At 36.0% G+C, this 19,454-nt stretch overlaps 1 long non-coding RNA gene across 3 annotated transcripts in view; it reads left to right on the forward strand.

The window, feature by feature from the left end:
• LOC123386654 overlaps positions 1 to 19,454 on the forward strand; it is a 78,038-nt gene that overhangs the window by 45,655 nt on the left and 12,929 nt on the right. For 2 of the 3 annotated variants that reach the window (XR_006600890.1, XR_006600888.1), the window contains 2 exons: positions 378 to 532; positions 1,531 to 1,685. This is a non-coding gene — a long non-coding RNA (uncharacterized LOC123386654). Of the gene's footprint in view, positions 1 to 137; positions 281 to 377; positions 533 to 1,530; positions 1,686 to 19,454 lie in introns of all 3 variants that reach the window. The other variant, XR_006600889.1, reaches the window with a different exon arrangement.

A 19,454-nucleotide genomic window follows, 5' to 3' on the forward strand; every position in this document is an offset into this window, starting at 1 on the left:
TGCACAGTGGGGTTAATCATAATGCTGATCTTATAGAGGAATTGTGGAATGAAACTAGTTAATAGATTTATGGTTCTTAGAACAGGGTCAGTACAAAGTAAAAACTCTTCTCTTGCTTGAATCTCCCATTATCTCAGCTGCATATAGATAAAAAAGCTAGAACACTTTTATGGTCAAAGAAGTTAACCAGGCTCTCTTCAAAGTAGTCATTTCAAAGCTTCTGCTGAATTTTTGGACATGTAAAGGGAAACCCTGACCTGAGTTGACAGCAATGGCAATGGTGAGCAAAACTTCTCTGCATTAGGAAATGGGAAGGATTGTTGGTAGTGTCATTACTGGATTTGTATCGGTATGTTTTTGCTTTTATCATGAAAAAGATGATAAAGGAGGAATGAGCTACATGGAATCACTGAATCTCATAGTGGTTAAGGACAAGAAATCATCATCATCATCATCATCAAAGATGTTTTTGTTCCTCTGATGCAATACCATTTTCATCTCCTCCAAGACTTTCAGTCACATGGAAACCTTTGTAAGTATTGTTTTCTTTTTTTCTTTGTTTTGGTGTTTGCCTTTGATTTTTATTCTATGGTTGCAATGATTTTTTGGAAGTCACAGAATGGAGTTGAGGACAATGCCATAGCAGAGATAAAGGAACATAACTAGAAGAGTCAGAAATAGGAGCCAGAGAAAAATGTTGTAGAACATCATCTATGGCCTAACTATAATATATTCATAGTTGATACCAGTGTTAGTCACCAACATCCCATAATATTATCAGAAACTATTAAGATTGTTTATTCAAAAGATATTTAAAAAAACAAAAAAAGTAAAAGATACCAATGGCATCAAACACCTACACTCTCCATTCCTCCATCCTTTGTCCAAGGAAGGATGACTTTCATGAATCTGGCCTGCCTCCCACAGGGATGGATGAGGATTCTAGACCATGATTAAATCTTGGAAGTTTCCATCTTTCTTCTCTGAAAATAGTAGACTCTCCAAAATTAAGGAATGAATATTGGGTCAATTCAAATAGCTCCTGTCTGTAATTGTTCACAATTTTTATTTCACTTTCAACACAAATAGCACCTGTCTCTCCTTCCACTAGAAGATAATGCATTTCTCTTAGGCTGTTTATTTTAAAACAAAAGACTAATGTTTCCTGCTGGTTTATGTCCTCCACAGTTCCAACAGAGGAGAGGGGTCTGATATCTATTGGTTTGACATTTTTATTTTTTATATAAAGAAATAAATTTATTGAAGTAAAATATTTTCTAAGTGGACTATGATCAAAAAATGAATTTTTTTTAATTCATAAAACATTTAATCCAAATATAGCATTTACTTATTCTAAAAGAAGAAAAGTCACATGCAAAAGAAAACTTACATGTTCAGAGTAAAACTTACTTCGCCCCTTTTAGGGCAATGTTAGATAATAAAAAGCATAATTTCAATAAGTGTATTCTTTAGTAAAATTAAAATATTACCGTCTTATCCCTTTTTCTCTCTCCCTTTCCTCAAATATAGTTTTGGTGAAGGTATCGGACTGTTCACAGGATGCAGCATAGGAATTCTAGCCAATTTCTTCTGACTGTCAAGGGGCAACTGACAATTGTGTGACATATGCATTATTTTATTTAATCTTCAAGAACCCTGCAGAGATGATGAAATTGAAGTTTAAGGTGGGTATTTTTCTTAAGTCACAAGCTGATGAGGATAGAACTAGGATCTCCACCCAGAGCCACATCTGCATTACTACAACGATGACTCCTACAACAATAGCTTCCCATGAATTAAGTACTGATTATATAATAGCTACTATATTAGGTAATTATATTATTTTATCTTCAGATCAACTTTGGAGTTGAAGTCATTGCTCTCACTTTAGTGTACTAGATACTTTCCTCATTTGAACCTTATAGCTAGGGAAACTTGGGGTCATACAGCCACAGCCAGTAAGTGGTAGTGCTGTGAATTGAATCTATATCCCTTGGTTGCCAAAGTTTTCCTTTTACTGCAATCTACATCTCTCTGCCTACCTTCTGTTCTTATTCCTTAGGTTCTAAAATCCTCCTTGGAAGTTTTTGCTACTCTCTCTTGTTTTCTGCTGCTTCCTATCTGTTCATGCCACCATCTATGAGGTCCTTGCTCCACTAATAATTCTCCATTAGGAATGGTGCTTCCACTGAGAAATTCCAGTTTTATCAGACTATCATAAAATTTCTGGCCCTTATTTAATTACGTCTGTTTTAAGCCAGTGCAAAATGGCATTTATAATGTCTTAAAGAAGAAATTAGATTATTTTACCATAGTTAGAGTGGAAGGAATTTAAAGTCCAACAACTCAAAGTTGAACACATCAGATTCTCCTAGCCTCCCAAAGAATTGCAAGTCTCATTCTCTGAAATTTTGAGGTATTACTTCATTTCTCAGGAATCTCTCCCCTCAAAAGTTGGGGTGCTGATTACCTTCCTTTTTTCATAAATCTTGATGCTACTAAGATCCTAAATGTGCTAACATCGGTATCATCTTACTTCATAATTATGCTTGTGCTGCTTGAAGTGATATAAAGTTCCACTTTAAAATAGGAAGCAGGACAAAAGTCATTTTACCCTCACATATTTAATAAAGAAATACGAAGTATCCACTATTGTAAGGATGAATCAAGTGCCCTGTCTTAAAGAGACTTTCCTTATTGCAGGTGAGATAGTTATATACAAATAACTATAAGATAAGATACAAATGATGAGTGTAAGAAATGAAAAAAAGTGCGATTGGAATTCATACAACTCAGAGAACACTTATAAAGCGGCAATGGAGAGTAGGAAGAACTGTTTTGAGGAGATAGAATTTCAACTGGTTACATGGGATTTGTATTAATAGTGGATATACAGGAAGGGCATTACTGGCACAAGATATGAGCTGATCAATAGGAGAAATAAATCAAAGGGTATATATAGGAAGCAGTATTTTGCTGTTACTGGAAACTGAGGTGCATAAGAGGAAGTAATGAGGATAAAACTAGAAAAAATACATTTGTGAAATATTGAATACCAGGCAAGGACATTTGGGTTTGTTCACGATTTATTGGAGAGTCACTGAAGCTTTTGAACAAAGGACATACATGATCAGAATTGAGCTTCAGGGATGTTAGTCTGACAATAAGGTCTAGAGTGGATTGGAATAAGGAAAGTTGAAATAAGGAAAGTTAGGACACGAGGACAATGCTTTGGGGAGAAGGTAAAGAGAATCAGAACAAGTGCAGATTAGGTGAAGGAAATGCAGATCTGAATGAGATCCAATAGCACTTAGTTATCGATTAGATATTGAAGGCAAAGAAGGAATAAAATATGACTTAATCCTAGGATCAGTAGCAGAATTAAGGAAACCAGAAAAGTGAACAGGATTAGGGAAAGGAGTTGGGCTTGATATATACTGACTCCGAGGCTCAAGTAGAATGTCCAAGTGGAAAAACCCAAGAGAAATTGGAAACGTAGTCTGGTTTATGAATTTCTTTGGAGGAAGAACACAGAGAATTTTCTCTTTTTAGAGTATTTAAAAATGTATTTTTAGGCAAGCACGCACTTGCCGGTTCAAGATATTCTGGGAATAAAAATGTTTAGAATATGGGACAGAAGTGCTTTAAAATTGTATTAGATAGCTGATAAATCCGATTGGAAAATATTTTAGAGATTCATTCAATGTATGTTTTCTGTTTCTAAGTCAAAGACATCTATTCTCTTAAATAGCTTTTGGGAGACAATTCCAACTCATGTTTAAAATCGGAATGGTCAAGAAATGACCACAATAACTCTTACAAGCTAATGTAATTTGTTGTAATTTAAAACTATTTATACTCATTTTTAGAGACATTTTCTATTATTAAATTGCACATTTTTCTCAAATCTTATTCATTACTTACTATCATCTGCAGATCCACTTTTGTAATATTTGTATTTTAATCTTGAATTCAAACTTACAGAGATGTATTGCCAGGAATTTCCCATTTATTCCTTGACACGTTTAAAAGATTTTCAATTATCTTCTGTTTCATTGTATTTATAATGTACATCAGTATAGCATTACCTTGATGTCTGGTTGAAATAATTTGATGGTTCAGTAATTTAGTGAAGATATTCATGACAGAACACAGAAAATCTATTTCAACCTTTTTGTGGTCTCAAATGTTTGGAGGCAAAAAGCAAGGATTACTTAGGAACCACTGAAGTGGCATTTGGGGAATGTTTTTCTTCTTATTTAGATGTGGTTTTAGGCATAGATAGGAAACTCCTGGGGGTGATTTAAGTGTTTAGTATACTGGGCTCCTCCTGCTCTATACTTAGTTTTATGGGGTAAGTGTTATTCTGCATTAGGCAAAAAGAGTAGCAATTTTATCTGGAAACTAATTGTAAAATGTATATCTGCATATGAAGAAAATCATCTAGAATCTATTAAATCTATTTAAAATCTATTAATAATTTAACCTTAGACATAATTCTACTTTATCATAGATTGTATCTGTTCTCTTGACATCATGTGAAACAATGTTCATCCTGTCCCTTTATTAGACTTTCTCTTCACTTAACTTCAATAATATTGAATGGTGATGGTTTTGCTCCTATGACTCGGAATCACCTTGTGAACATTTGGTTGACTTTCTCTTTTCATCCTAAATACAACTCTGAGGAAGTTTATCATTTCAAATGATTCCATCCACTCTGCTAGTGATTCTCTAATTTTCTACCTTGGATAAAGATTTAGTCATCTTTGACTCTTTTATATTTCAGTTGTAGTCACATCCTGTCTAATCTGTATCATAAATAATCTCTGTGTACTCCTCACTGACTCCATTGGTACAGTCATCATTTTCTGGATTTTTGAAATCAACTTCTAATTGACCCTCTTACTGTGTCGCTCGTATCTACCTTGCTATGCCAGAGTCTAAGACATGTATCTGTAGCATACACTGAGTTCTTCCAGAGCTTTCTTAACATGCCAGCCAATGCTCTGGCTGTGCTTGCCATAAAATACTTCTCAGAGCAACCCAAATCCTCTCCCCCTAGCAATAGGTATTCTTTGTTGATGAAGGTGTACCTTGGTCCTATTGTCCCTATTCCTTTTCTCATGATCTTCCATATTTCCGGGAAATACTTCTACTGCCTTCTCTGCCTAGTAAATTCTTACCCATTTTTAAAAGCTTAGCACAGATATCACCTCCTGTAGTTTTCCTTGATTCTTCTTCCAGAAATAAGAGGAAATTGCTTATGTACTTGACTGCTTGTAAAAGACTGAAAGCTTCTCATGGATATATGTGCCGCATTTCCCTATGTTTCTGATGCCAAGTATAGTACCGGAAATTACCAGACTCCCAATAATTGTCTGAATCACTATTGTGTCATAATGAGAGGCATAGAAAAGCCAACCATCTCTAAGGAAGAACAGAGAATCAATTCTAAGAGTATTAAAATCTACTGAACTTTAATTTTGTTTCACAGAATTATTATTTGTAAGACAAATGTCATTAAAAGGGTATAGAGAGTAGAGCAGCAGCCCTTCTGAAGTGAAAGCTGCCCTTGGGCAGGTTACACTATTGGTATGTTTTAGGGGAAACAATTTTCTTGAGCAGCTAGCCAGTATGGACAAATGAGGATAGGGGTGAAAACAGCACATGAGTATTAGTGACAGAGTATGGCCTTTAAGAGTCTAGTAATAAACTCAGTTTACTGAGGTTTGGGACAGACAGACTGCCCGTAGCTACCCATTGGACAAGATCAGGCCTCTTTGTACTCAGGTATCTCCCTTCCCTGTACCATCTCTACTCTTATTTCTCCCTTATTCCTCCTCTTATGTTCACATTCTTCTTCTAGATTAAAAAAGAAATGTGGGGGGACGCCTGGGTGGCTCAGTTGGTTAAGCGTCTGACTTCAGCTCAGGTCACGATCTCGTGGTCCGTGAGTTCGAGCCCCGCGTCAGGCTCTGGGCTGATGGCTCAGAGCTTGGAGCCTGCTTCCGGTTCTGTGTCTCCCTCTCTCTCTGCCCCTCCCCCGTTCATGCTCTGTCTCTCTCTGTCTCAAAAATAAATAAACGTCAAAAAAAAATTTTTTTAAATAAAAAAAAAAAAAAGAAATGTGGGGGGGGGGGTAGGAGGAGAATAAGATTAAGAACAACAACTCATAAGAAAGAATTTCTTGAAATTTACACATGCCTGTTCTCAGATGCCTGTTTATTGTATACAGAAAGGAATGCTAGCTATATTGCCAAGTAAATTCCAAAATCTCAGTGGTTGAACATAGCAGAGGTCTGCTTCTTGCCCATATAAGTTCCAATTGGCAGTCTGTGTGTTGGAGTGAGGGTGGAGTGAACGTGTGGAGTGTGTGTAGTAGAGGGGATTTCTACTCCAGACATTCATTCAGGAATCCAGGCTGATAGAGACTGTACTTTGTTCAGCATAGAACTCAGTTAAATGGCCATTTCTAACTCTAATGCAGTCTGTAAAATGAATGCTAGCGTGTGCCCAGAAGAACAAAAGAATTGGGTCCCTGAACAAGTAGCCAATCTCTGCCACACTACATACAAGTAATGCTACCCAGAGTTAGCAAGAAGATTATTTTAGCTGTTACATTAATATGGATGCATATATGTGTGTGCATTCATATCAAAAGCCACAAAAGCCATGTTAGGGTATTCTTTAATAGCCTTAGCAATAACTAATTGCATATTTTTTTCAAATGTCTCCATATGACATCAACTGTGCTTCGGTAAATTCATTTTATAGTTTAGAGGCAGTGACTAGAATATTACATATTTATTTTTTGTTTATTTTTCTAAAAGCAGAGCAGCGAGAACCTTAAATCACACTTGCCCCAGCATTCAGAAGTAGAGATTTGTGGAGGGAAGTAATTTATGTGTCATATAAATAACGTTATTTCTGGTTTGAGACAACTGAGGCAGCATAAAAAAAACAATACATTCTACTGAGTGCTGGAGCACTGAAGAGTAAATAACAGATTTGCTTGATGTTTGCATAGTTAGAGCTATAATTTCTACAATAATGAGACTTATTTTACAGAAAAATTAAGCCAAATGTTGAAATAAAAAAGACAGTTATGTCCAAGTATAATGAATAATCTGTCAGATTAGCTCATTTCTGTTTGTCTGCAAAGCATTTTCAGACGTACCATCCTCATAATTACTCAACTTCAACCCGGGGCAATTTACAAACTCTGGTTAGAAAGAACCGGAATCCAACATTGCAGTTGATGAAATACAGTCCCCAAATTATTTTTCTTAGTGTTAAGAAATGACACTAATATATAAGGACTTCACTGTTTTTGTTTCGTTTTGTTTTGTTTTGTTTTATATGGTCCCAGGACTAATTTATTGTAAGCTACTTCCCCACAAATCACACTTACTTAACTATAGTTGTACAGGAGTTCGGGTTTGTTTATTTCACCTCTGTGACAGATCAGCAGTGTGATTCAGGCCTCATGTCAGGGAGCCAGTGCCCTGTGTGCTCCAGTACTTGATGAAAGATGCTCTCCCTTGAAGTGGACTTCTTCATGCCTTACTGTTCATGATTCTCTCTACATTCAATATGCCAAGTTCAAGTTAACCTGTGCCCCAGGTAAAACGGTAATTGCATTTGATGCCTGGAGGGGTGAACATCAATTAGTTACAAGTGTTCAAAGGGTTCCTGACTGGCAGGTTACATTATTCTTGTATGATGATTTCCAATTGCTTTGAAGGCATTTTTAATGTCAACAGGTAGCAAAACTTTTAATTTTGCCGCTTATCTCTGCCACTACTCCATTAAAACCTTAGATTTATCTACCTTATCTAACAAAGCCTGCTACTGGCCTCTCTGGATTCAAAATTTGATTTCTTTCTTTTTCCTCTCCTTTTATTTTCACTGACATTAATAATATAACTATGTAGGGAAAGAACTTTAATCACAAGAAAGGGCTCAAAAAGTCAAAGTGATTTACTGAAGCTCCTCAAATTTTCATGTATATACAGATCACCTGAGGATTATGTGAAAATGCATGTTATGATTTAGTAGATCTGGGGATCACCAGAGTCTACATTTCTTATAAAATACCAGATAATGCTGATGTTGCAGGTCTGTGGATCAAAATTTGAGAGACAAGGAATAATATTTCAGTAGTATGCAAGACTAAAAGTTAGCCACAAGGCTAAGACCTAGCCACAAATTTAGGTCTCTCATTTTCTGATTAGTAGAATAGAGTCTAATATATTGTTTAAAAATATCTTTGGGTCCACTAGTAGCTACTCATAGTTGCTGGATCTTAACCCTTGGGAATAAACAAACTCTAGTAGGAAGAGCCAGCAGTCCCAGGAAACCTGGCCTGTGGATCCATATTCCTAAATTCTGGAGAAAAATGGAGTGAATAAGAAATTTGGCATCACAATTTGCTTTGCAGTTGTCTGATTGCAGAGCCCCCCAAAAATGGGTCTGGCTGAACATCTCTACAATTTAGCAGAATGTCTGGTACTTATTTATTTCTCAGTAAATGTTGAATGAACAAAATTGTGCAGTAACCTCAAATTGTTAAGAGATGTTGACAACTGATGCCCTACGTAAGTTTGATTAAGTTCATCTTCCTGTTAGACATATTCTTCCCTACGTAACTGTATTAAATGAAAGATGTGCTCTTCCCTCGATAGTTTGAATGGGTTTGCTGAAAGGCCCTCACTATACAAATGTATTAGTAATCATGTCTGTTCAGAAAATAATTCAACAAAGAAATCACCCAGTAGAAGGTGGAGAGGATAACTCAATTAGTGGTAAGAAATTAACACATAGGAGAAGGCACTGTAGAGACTGAGACAATAAGAAAGAAATTCCGCCTAAATTAAAAACTAGGCCAAAAGCATCGTGTCTGACATGCATTAAAGAGTAAGTGAAGGAACAAACAGTTACTATCCTTATCCAAAATAGTTGATCTATGTTTGTAGGGGGAAAAACTCATTTGCTCTACAATAGAGAAGGCAAAGAATTTTAACCATGGGAATAATATATATAGTGTAGTGTTTGTTGTCTCAGTGCTGGAAATGAGAAAGGCAGCCACAGGTAGTATGAAAGAAAGATGTTTTGCACACAGCTGCATTTGTCCAGGGCTTCAGTAAAAACTGTGTGTTTCATCATGACAGGTTCAATCAGCTGAAGCTGATAAAGGACAATGAACTTTGAGAGGCTCTGGGACACTAGATCCTTACTCAAACTAAATGAAGCCTTTCCTGAACAATCAACAATGGGACCAGTTTTAATTAACTGTTTTCAAACATATAAACTCATGCAAGTCATAACTGGAATGCAAATTTTTACTTCTTAATTGGCATAACCACCATGAACTCACGCCTTCTAACACTTAAAAGCTCCTGAAACTTCCCTTTATCCAGAAAGTTAATAGACTATTGCCATAGACCAAATGTTTGCTCCCCCTAAATTCACATGTTGAAATCCTAACCTCGGAGTACCTGGGTGGCTCTCCATTAAGTGTTGGACTTTGGCTCAGGTCATGGTCCCACAGTTTGTGAGATCAATCCCTCACCATGCTCTGTGCTGACATCATGAAGCCTGCTTGGGGTTCTAGCTCTGTGTGTGTGTGTGTGTGTGTGTGTGTGTGTGTGTCACCCTCTCTGCCCCTCCCCCACTCTTTCTCTCAAAATGAATAAACTTGAAAGAAGAAAGAAAGAAAGAACAAAAGAAAGAAAGAAAGAAAGAAGGAAAGAATGAATGAAAGACAGAAATCTTAACCTTTAACTTGATGGTATTAGGAGGTGGGGCCTTTGGTAGGTATTTAGGTCATGAGAATGAAATCCTTATGAATGGAATTAGTTGTCTTGTAAAAGAGATGACTGGAGAGCTCCCTCACTCCTTCCACCATGTAAAGACACAGAGAGAAGTCCACAATCTGCAAGCAGGAGAGGCCTTTCACCACCACCTGCCTACGCTGGTCCTCTGATCTCGGCCCTATCAGACTGTGAGGAACAAGTTTCTGTTGTATGTAAGCCACACAGTCCAATGTATTCTGTTATAGAAGCCTGGACAGACTAAGATACTAGCACTAACTAGTAGTAACTAGTAGCACTAGTATTCATGGTGCCAGATAATGTGGTTACATATTTTGGATAAGATAGATTTGTCTCAACTATGTTATATCTATCTCTATATAAATATATATGCTTTCAGATAAAATTGAGACATCTTACACCATGGGAGATATTAGATAAGGTATTTTCATTCATTCAACAAACAGTTATCAAATGCCTAATGTGTGTATGTATTAAGAGACATTTATAAGGATAAGTAAATTATACTGTACTACACAGTTTAATATATTAAATAGAGTCTGGAGAAAATTTTCATCAGAAAAGGGGATGAGAAGTGCTGGGAATGTGGGTTGGGGCAAATTGCAATAACCAATCAGGTACTTAAAGAAGGTCTGGTTGAGAAGGAGCCATTGGAATAAAAACTGAAGGTGAGGGAATGAGCCATGTACAAACCCAAGATCAGAGGTCCAAGTAAGTGAAACCTTAAGGACTTAGGGGAAGGATGCCTGGGGTCTTGGAAAAGGGTAGCGTGGTAGCAGAGTGAGCTATGGAGAACTGATAGGGGATGGGATTAGAAAATAAGGTTGGAGGATGAGCAGCAGATCCTGAAGAAAAATAAATCAGAGAAGGGAGGTGGGGAGCGCTTCATGTGTCTATGTGTATGTGCATAGGGAGGTGCATTATAAATTAGGTGGTGATTATATGTAATTTAAAAATCTTTGGTCTTAGGGGCGCCTGGGTGGCTCAGTCGGTTAAGCGGCCGACTTCGGCCCAGGTCATGATCTCACGGTCCGTGAGTTCGAGCCCCGCATCGGGCTCTGTGCTGACAGCTCAGAGCCTGGAGCCTGTTTCAGATACTGTGTCTCCCTCTCTCTGACCCTCCCCCGTTCATGCTTTGTCTCTCTCTGTCTCAAAAATAAATAAACATTAGGGGCGCCTGGGTGGCGCAGTCGGTTAAGCGTCCGACTTCAGCCAGGTCACGATCTCGCGGTCCGTGAGTTCGAGCCCCGCGTCAGGCTCTGGGCTGATGGCTCGGAGCCTGGAGCCTGTTTCCGATTCTGTGTCTCCCTCTCTCTCTGCCCCTCCCCCGTTCATGCTCTGTCTCTCTCTGTCCCAAAAATAAATAAACGTTGAAAAAAAAAAATTAAAAAATAAATAAATAAATAAATAAACATTAAAAAAAATTTTAAAAATAAAAAATAAAAAAAATAAAAATCTTTGGTCTTAAATTTGAGTAAAATGGGAAGTTTTGAGAGGCATTTGAGCAGTAGAAAAACATGACCTCATGTCTTGTTGATACCACAGAATCAATTTAGCCATTGTGTTAGGAACAAACTGAAATGGAGTGCTATGAAAACAGGGGCCAGAGTACTGTTAAAATATCTGGGTGGAAGGGGAGCTGGGTGGCTCTGTCTGTTGAATCTCCAACTCTTGATTTCAGCTCAGGTCTTCTCATGGTTCGTGAGTTTGAGCCCCACGCCAGGCTCTGCACTGACAGCACAGATACAGCTTGAGATTTTCCCTCTCCTTCTCTCTCTTCCCCTCCCCTGCTCTCTCTCGCTCAAAAATAAATAAGTAAACTTAAAAAAGTCTGGGAGAGAGAAAACTGTGACTTAAACTAAGGGCATGGCAATGGAGATGGTGAGATGTAATTGGATTCTGGATATGTTTTGAAGTCAGAAGTGGAAATATTTGCTGATGAATCCAATGTGGGATACGAAAACAATGAGGGAAGTTGATTATGACTCCAACATTTTGGGGCTTAGCAAACGGAAGGTCTAGGATGGAGATATAAATGTGGAGGTCATCAGCTTTCAGAAAGTATTTAAAGGCAGGAGACTGGATAAGCTAGTCTTTTTTTCAATCTTGACATAAAACAGAAGAGGCTCAAACAATGAGTCTTGTGATAGTTCAATATCAAGAAGTCGGGGATATATGAGCAGGAACCAGCAAAGGAAGCTGAGAGGGACCAGTTAGTAGGGTAGAAGAGAGAATAATTTTAGTAATTTTCAGAGATAAATTACTTCCAGTCATACGCAGGAGAAATCTGTAGTAATTCAAAAGTGAAAATAAGTGAGAAGAAAGGAAAGAATGTTTCCAGAACTCTATGTATCACTGTACAGACTAGGACAGGGCTACTTAGAAATGTGAAGGAATATCATCATTATTATTAACAATGAAAGAGAAAACAAATGTCATTTAAGTTACACATTTTATTTCATCTTCACAAAAATGGCAATATTGTTATTCACATTTTTATGGAAAATGAAGAGGGGAAAAGGTAAGTAACATTGTCAAGGTCATTCAGGTACAAAAGAATTGAAGAGATGGGAGTTAAAACTGGAATTTAGACACCAAATGAAATATGAGGATATAACGTAGAATTTAGAACATGCACTTTTTTTTTATTTTTAAAAATAGTTTATAGTTTATTATTTTGAGAGAGAGAGAGAGAGAGAGAGAGAGAGAGAGACCTAGCCAGCAAGCGTGCACAAGCCAGGTGGGGGTGGGGGAGGTGGCAAGAGAGACAGAGACAGAGAATCCCAAGCAGGCTCCACTCTGTCAGCGCAGAGCCCAACCCAGGGCTTAACCCCATGACTGTGAGATCATGGCCTGAGCCGAAATTGCATCCAACACTTAACCCACTGAGCCACCCAGGCGTCCCTAGAACATACATTTTAATGAATTTAAAATTGTTAATATAGCATACATTCAGCAGAGTGTGTTACATATAAGTACAGTTTAAAGAATTATTAAAAAGCAAATATTAGGATAATTACCACCAAGGACATGAAATTGAATATCATGAACTCTAGAAACTTTACAAGTGCCTCTTTTAGGTCAATACCTTCCAATTCATCCTAGAGGTAACCACTACCCTGGTTTCTTTGTTGTTGTAATTAACTCTTTATTGTTCTAAATAATTGTGCTATCTATGTAAGAGCCCTTAAGCTGTAATTATTTTGTTTCCTTTTGAATATTACAGAAACAATGTCATATTCTTTTTAGTGTTTGGGGATGAGCACTACAACTGGATAAAACATAGCTATTAGTTCTAAGACAAAATGTTATCAATGTGACTTAGTTGTTTGTTCCAGTAAATCTTTGCTCAGAAAAATAGAACTATAAACCAATGAATAACACCATTGCTTGCTTCAGAAATTTTATGCAAAAAAAAAAAACTCTGTGAAATAACTGCTCAAGACAATTATGGATTTTCACTTGGCTACATTTATTAAGCTGGAAATATGTATCACAGACTTTACAAAATCCAGTTAATTTCCTGACACAAAAGCCTCACCTTAAACTACTTGTTTCAAAACGTCAAGATCTTATAAATATTCCTCTTTCCGACTCCCACCTTCTGAATCACTGTTAAGATGTTACTAACATAGTTTGGCTATTGTTGAAAGTGCTGCTATAAACATTGAGGTACAAGTGCCCCTATGCATCACCACTCCTGTATCCCTTGGGTAAATTCCTAGCTGTGCTATTGCTGGGTCAATGAAATATGGCCTTTTGTAGCAACATGGAAGGAACTGGAGAGTGTTATGCTAAGTGAAATAAGTCATACAGAGAAAGACACATACCATATGTTTTCACTCTTATGTGGATTCCTGAGAAATTTAACAGAAGACCATGGGGGAGGGGAAGGGGAAAAAAAAAAGTTACAGAGTGAGGGAGCCAAACCATAAGAGACTCTTAAAAACTGAGAACAATCTGAGGGTTGATGGTGGGTGGGTGATGGGTATTGAGGAGGGCACCTGTTGGGATGAGCACTGGGTGTTGGATGGAAACCAATTTGACAATAAATTTCATATTAAAAAAAAAAAAAAGAAGTTACTAAGGTGGTGTTTTCCCTTATTGCAGTGATTCTAGGCAATTTAGCTTTTCTTTATTAATGAACGGTCTCATGATGTTTTGGAGAATTCACCAAACTTGGGGAATTTTGGGGGAGTCCCACTGAGATCCACTCAAGACTTCCTCATCATCATTGTCGGAAAGGCTTAACTCAGAGATTGTGTGCTCCACAGAGGTCCTCTGAGCCTCTCAGCGGTCTATGGAATTAGTCTCTCAGTGGGTCTCAGCACTGATTTCTCTGAGTTCCAAATATTGTTTATTTTGTTTTTCAGAAAGTAAGGGATTTTAGGGGACGTTTTTGTTTTCTGATCAAATTTGAAATCTCTTATTTTTGGTGGAAATCTATTTTGTGCTACAAACACTACTTTCTGTGTTAACTCTCCTGTGAAATTGACATTGTAAATCTGTAGAAAAGATTTCCTAAGGAGAAAATGAGCATAAGCTCTGCTTCAATAAGTATGCCTTACTTATTGAGTAACTTTCCTCAATTATGAGGACCTTCCTCAATTGATTTTATTAACTAATCTGTTTAGTTCTATCTGTCTTGATTTGAGAAATTTGTTGGGCTCTTGACTGGTAGGGAATCTGTTGGCTAATTTCTGAGGACACTTTTGTTTTTGTATGGGCATCACACTTAATGACTGTTGCAATTCTCATGCGCCATTTACATGTAGGTCTTAAATCCACAGGGAACTAGTTCTTATGTAAAGTGTGATGTAAATATTTAATTTCATTCTTCTTCCATATGTATGAATAATTTTCCCGGAACATTTATAGAAAATTCTGTCTTTTCCCACTGATAAGCAATGTCATTTCTGTCATATATTATGTCTCTACATGTGTGGATCAGTTTCCTGTCTTCCTATTAAGTTCCTTTTAAGTCTTAAGCCTAAGACTATCATCACACTGTCGCAATTTTATTTTTATAACGAGCCTTGATACATGCTAGTGAAATTAATACCAATTTGTTCTTCTTTATGAATGTCTTGGCCATTTAGACCTTTTCACTATTTTAGGCAATAAAGAATAAGCCTGGCAAGTTCAACCAAAAAGTAAGGATTTTGTTTAGGATGGCATTGAACCCATAACATAATATGGAGAAAAGTGACATTTTTCAATAGTCCAGGTTTTCTTGTCACAGGCATGGTATATATCCCTATTTAAGTCTTCTTTAAAGCCTGTCAATTAAATTTTATAATTATATTTTATTTACAAAAGCATTATCTATATTTATAGATATAGGAATTTTGCATTTCTGATTACATTATACATGGTATTTTTTTTAAATTTCAGATTCTAACTAGCTGTTGGTGGTTTGTAGAAAAGCAATAGGTGTTTATATTTTTATTTTCCTCTGGTCCTCCTGCTAATCTCTTATTAATTCTAACAATTTACTTGTATATTCTTTTGATAATACAGATCACAATTATGAAATACAGATACCATCCCTAAACAGTAAGAGTTTTGTCTTTTCCATACAATCTTGAGTCTATTTATTTATTTATTTATTTTTTTGCTCTGCTGTATGATGAAGGCCTCCTAGCTAAATGTTGAGTGGAAATGTTGATGATAGAATTAATTTCTAGTCCTTTTATAAAGGAAAAGCTCTCAGTATCTCACTAACTTGCTCTAATTTTCATGAGGATACCATTTAGCAGGTAAAGGGAGGTCCTTTCTATTCAAGTTTTCTAAGAGTATTATTTTTAAAATCATGAATGTAAGCTTTTATCCACTTGTCTGTTCATAACTCCACAAAGAAACTTGGTATCATCCTCCCTGCTCTTTTTCTCAGATTCCTACCATTATTCTATCTCTTGTTCTCTATCTTCAAAGTATCCATAATTTACCTACTTCTCAGGATCCCTTATGCCACTACCATTGTTGAAGTCATCATTGTACGTCACCTGGTCATTCACAAAGTCTCCATTCTAACAGTGCTCTCTGCCTCACCTTGTGCACCCTTGTGGGTCAGTTTTTTGTTATGTAAATTAATCAGACCACAAGACTTGTCAAAACCTTCTAATTGCTGTCCCCCTCACTCAGGGTAATAGTCCTTAATTAACATGACTGCTAATTAAGACTCTTTAGGAATTCCTTTTCCCCTCCCTGTCCTATGTGTAAGTTCTCATATTTATTTTCTTACATTCTTCCTTGGCTCTCTAGATGCCAGCACAAAAGGGTTTGTTCTGTTCCATGGATCTACCAGGCTTGTTCTTAGGTCGGCGCTGTGCACTCATTGATCTACTATTTCGAACGCTGTTTCATCTATCTGCATGCCTGATGTTCTCATTTCCTTACATTTTGTTAGTTATAATCAATCCACTGCACATTAACAATAACATTTATAATTATTTTTAATACTGCTTTATTTTGGATTATATTAAATTACTTTAACTAATATAAATCATATTGTAATGGACATCAATGAATATCACTTTTTTCCATATTTAAATTATTTCCTGAAGACAATCTCAAAAAAGAGTTATTATCCCACTATATGCATATATTTGTTGTTTTGGTATATCATCCCAAATATAAATTCAAAGAGATCATGCCCATGTATGATGAAGGCTCTGCCCAGCTAAATTTTATAATTTTTAATTATTGCTGATAGATTTTTTATTGTTATTTTGATTTGTGTCTGATTAGTTCTATGAATGAGCATTTTCCCACAGGTCTGTTTATTGTTTGTATTTGTGCTTTTGGAAAGTGTGTTCATTTGCCCATTTGTCTTTTGAGATACGTTTTCTCCTATTAATTTTAAGAACCTTTCTGTATAATAAAGAGATTGACCTTTTATCTATCATGTTTGCTACCACTATTTTTCCTACTCCTTTTGGCTTTTAACCCCAGTTTTTGTTTTCACCTGCAAAACTGTGTAGATACTTTCCTCTGAGATTTTTCCTCTTGCTTCAAGATTAAGAAAATTTTTACCCAAAAAATATTTAATTGGCAGTATCTTTTTATAGCTTGACTAAAGTTTAGTGTTTACATTTAAGTACTTAGTTAAAATTCAATCTGTTTCATATATACTAAGAACCACACTGAAGCTTTTCTATATTGCTAACTATATAATTCCAAATCCATTTATTAACTGCCTTTCCATTGATCAGAGTTGCCTTTTTTTAATATTTATTAACTTATTAACTGTGTTAAGATCTTAAATGTGATTGTAATTTTTTTCTTCAGAGTAAGCCAATATATTTATGGTCTCTAGACTATCTTTATAATAAGGCATATTATATTTTGAGATATGACTCCTTCCCTATTAAATAACAAATTCATAGTAAGCAAATTTTGAGGTTATTAGTATGTACTTTTGTTCTGAAGGATAGATATCGTCATTCATTAATAGTTGCTGAATGGAAAAGAGATCAAATCACTTAGTTTGTCTTTGAAACTATAGTAAGTTAGATTGAAACATAAAGACCTCTCTCACAATTAGAGCTTTTGAAATGGAATTAACCATCTCAGGAAGCATTGAGATCACCTTCACCAGATGTTGTTAAAGAAAGTAGTTAAATAAGAACTCATTACCAACTGGACAATTTTCATAAAGCTATACTAGAGGACTCCAACGTCCATTTCAAACTTAAGAATCCATTTTTCTTTTATCTACCTCTGAAAATGCTTTTTGTTCACAATGTAAGACTTAGAGTGTAGGAATATTTTGGTTAAGTTTTGTGTAGCTCCTAAACTATAGAACAAATCAATTGTTTCATTTAATTCTATTTGAATGACCAAATTTGCATAGATTCTCATCAAGTTTAATGTCTATACTAACTCAACTCTTTCTCAGTAGACAACAAAGTCTTAGGGAATCAATCCATACCTAAGAGAAACACAGATTTCTTTAGAGGTTCCCAAGGTAGTTTTAGAAGTTGACTAAAACAATTAGCTGGACTTAGCCAATAGGGGCTTCATAAACTTACTTAGAGAGTGTATATATGCACTTTAAGGAGGATAATAATGATGAATCCATAAAGCCATACATAAGTTGCATTGAAAGCAAAATTATGTCTCATCTATTTAGATAAGTGAGAAAAAAATCTAATATTGAATTATAGAATATTTTAAGTAAACATTTATAAAGCAATAAATAAAACAATAAAATATGATTCTGATGAAGAAAAAGTACATTTTCCCCAAGATAAATTGCCTCAACAAATAGAGTATCATAAATTATAATTAACGTAGGTATTACATTTTAGTGGATGCATTTAGGATTAAAATGTTTGATTTCCCTCATAGTTTGAAAAATATTGATGGGACTATAAGCTATTAGTCTATGCCTATTAGTCTATTTTCTGTGATAACCTAAACATTAGTCTGAGCCCTAAATAATTAAAAAAAAATAAGTAGGTGTTTCTCATTGATGAAATTGTAACACACCATTACTTTTCCTATAAAGCAAAAAGAATGCAATAGAAACACACATCACAGAAAAGGTAAGAATCTTTGGTGTTTAAGATGATTCTGAGAAGAGGTTCAACCATGAAATTCCTGCATCCCTGACTCCAAGAAACTTTGTAGACAGGTCACAAGAAATTGCACATTTGGGTACCTACTATTCTGCTATATGTCTGCAGACATACATCATCTGCACCAATGATATGGTACAGATGGTTCACAGTACCTACAACAAACACAGAGGAATTCGTAATGTGTGATCATCATTTCAAAAATTTTGCATTTATTTCCTTCTCTGGAGGAATCGTTTAGTATGATGTGTCTAGTAAAGATTATTTTCACTGTAAAACACACAAACATATACACAAATGTAGAATGGTTCCACACATTTGAAAAAATAATCCTTATTTTCAAATAAATTGGCATCAAAATGTAGGTTAAAAATAATAAATAGTGTTTTAACATGAAGATTTTCCTGTTTTGCAGTGTATTCAGCTATTTCATGAGAATGATAATAAACCCACGCTGGTGGATATTTAAAAAGTTAATAAGGATATAGCATAAATGCTATGTTAAATTGCAATTCACATGTTTATTATTGTTCCTTAGAGTATAACAAAATGAGATACACTTATGTTCAATTTGACACATGTATAAACTTGTGGTAGGCAGCGTAGAGAGGGTGTGATGGTATTGCTGACATGGAAGAGACGGATGTGAGGTTAACCAGTCATCAGATTGGCTGTGACGATGGAACAGATGGCTAGAGGAGACACATTCTGGGCTGGAGGCAGGACATGGTTGAGAAAGAGTGGTGGAGGGGAGTGGGTAGACAGGTTTAAGCGGTAATCCATGTTGCAGGTTCCCCAAGACCAAATATATTCCTTATACACATAACCGAAACTTCCCCATTGCATTCTTTAAGTAGCCCAATATTCTACCACTTAGAGACATCCTCACTTGAGTTCAGGAGCTTTTAGAACATATTCATTTTCCAACTGTCTTCTAAATATGTTGTGCCTTATATCTAGGCCTTTGAAAATGCACTTCTCTCTGCCTGGAATGCACATGTTCTCACCCTTTCCTGCACAGTATAGACTTTATCTG

Source organism: Felis catus, chromosome B4 (genome assembly GCF_018350175.1).
Source record: "Felis catus isolate Fca126 chromosome B4, F.catus_Fca126_mat1.0, whole genome shotgun sequence".
Lineage (NCBI taxonomy): Eukaryota > Metazoa > Chordata > Mammalia > Carnivora > Felidae > Felis > Felis catus.